The sequence below is a fragment of the Scyliorhinus torazame genome, chromosome 24 (genome assembly GCF_047496885.1).
Source record: "Scyliorhinus torazame isolate Kashiwa2021f chromosome 24, sScyTor2.1, whole genome shotgun sequence".
Lineage (NCBI taxonomy): Eukaryota > Metazoa > Chordata > Chondrichthyes > Carcharhiniformes > Scyliorhinidae > Scyliorhinus > Scyliorhinus torazame.
The window spans coordinates 41,107,529-41,109,330 of NC_092730.1; the positions used below are offsets into that span (position 1 = coordinate 41,107,529).

The 1,802-nt window shown below is 46.2% G+C and overlaps 1 non-coding gene across 1 annotated transcript; it reads right to left on the bottom strand.

Annotated features, from left to right (window-relative positions):
• Window positions 1–270: 270 nt before the first annotated feature.
• Window positions 271–357, bottom strand: trnar-ucu (transfer RNA arginine (anticodon UCU)). The gene is given in 2 exon segments: window positions 271–306; window positions 321–357. It is a non-coding gene; the product is annotated as a tRNA-Arg (tRNA).
• Window positions 358–1,802: the final 1,445 nt, after the last annotated feature.

Here is a 1,802-nt window from a genome sequence, read left to right on the forward strand (position 1 = left end):
TTGTTTGGAGCTGCCTGTGAGGAACAAACTGCCCGCTGATATGTCTGCCCGGTTTGCAATCTGTCTGAGGAGGGAACAGACAGACTCTGGTCAGCAGCTTTCAAAGATTTTATTTTTGTCCAGAATGGGATTTCTTCTGTGACGTTGTTCTGATGGGAAAGGGGAGAGTGACTGGAGTCGCCTTTCAGAAGGAAGTTCGGGGCGGCAGTTTCACTCACCTGGGGACATTGATAAACCTGTTGCTGATTTATTCAAACCTTGCCTAAAAACCGACTCTGGTGGGACTCGAACCCACAACCTTTGAATGTCTCGACAGCGACTAGAAGTCCAACGCGCTATCCGTTGCGCCACAGAGCCACACCTGCAGCGCTTTCCCATCCCCATATGAGGATTTCTGTAGTTTTCCAACAGGCAGTTCAAAAGTTCAGTAATTCGCACAGTGACGACATTTCAAAACTACTTCATTGTCTGGGAATGTTTTGGGCCGCCCTGTGGTTGTGAAAAGCGCTACAGAAATTCTAGTAAAACTCCGAAAGGACACAGCCAGGTTGGTGCAAAGGGAGGACATGTGGCAGACAAGGAATGAGGCGATTTATTTTTGTAGGAATAACAGAAGTAAACAATATAAAATAAAGTGTCTATTTACAAAAAAGAGTGCAGGAACAGCGGGACATGTGTCCAAATCATTGAAGGTGACAGGGCAGGCTGTAAGAGCCGTTTATAAATCAAACAGTGTCATGACTTTATTAACAGCGGCACAGAGTACAAGTTGACAGAGGGGTCATCTCTCCCTTTTCAGCTCCTGACTGCAGAAGCTTTTCTTGTGAAACCGTTTATTGGAAAACCTCTTTCCCTGGAGGGAGGCGGGAGTTTGGAACTCGCTGCCTGAAAGGTTGGTGGAGCAGAGCCCCTCATAATATCTAAGAAGTGTTTAGATGGGCATTTGCGATCCCAGGGTACACGAGGCGATGATCCAAGTGCTGGGAAATGGGATGAGAATGGTTCGGTGGTTGTTTCTGACCGCCACAGATGCGATGGGCTGAAGGGCCATTTCTCTGCTGTCTGATTCGATGACTTTATGAATGAAATGCAACATGTGTTTGCAGCTGTCTCTGTTTATATCCTGTTGTATTCACAGGAACAAACAAACTGGGCTGGCCGTTGAGCACCTCGAGACTGTTCTGCCCTACATTTAGATTGAGTAAGGGCTCCGTGTATTTTAACTCCAGCTCCCTGACTGGATTTCAGAAACCCTCCACAAACGGCAGTCTTATTGAATAATACAGATCCCAGAGATGGATAATCAGCGATAATCACAGCCAGAGAGACCTGCAATAACCCTCAGAGCAGGAAAGACAACTCATTGTTCTTTGGCCCAACAGCAAAATGCTGCGGATGCCGCAAATCTGAAACAAAGACAGAAAATGCTGCAAATATTCAGCTGACACGGCAGCTTCTGTGGAGAGAGGAACAGGTCGTTCCAATGAAGGGTCAGGATCTGAAATGTTAACTATTTCTCTTGTCAGTGATACCACAGATTCGTAAAATATTTCAAGCATTCCGGTTTGTTCAGCTAAACATCCTCACACTCTGTAGCTTAGATCAATCCCAGCAGGGTGTCACTGCGTTTGACTTGATCTGTGTGATTGAACACTTGCTCCATAAAGTCACAGAGTCATAGATGTTTACAGCATGGAAATAGGTCCTTCGGCCCAGCTTGTCCATGTTGCCCAGTTTCTATCACCAAGTTTTTCCCACTTGCCCACATTTGATCCATGTCCCTCTATATTCACCCTGCCCAG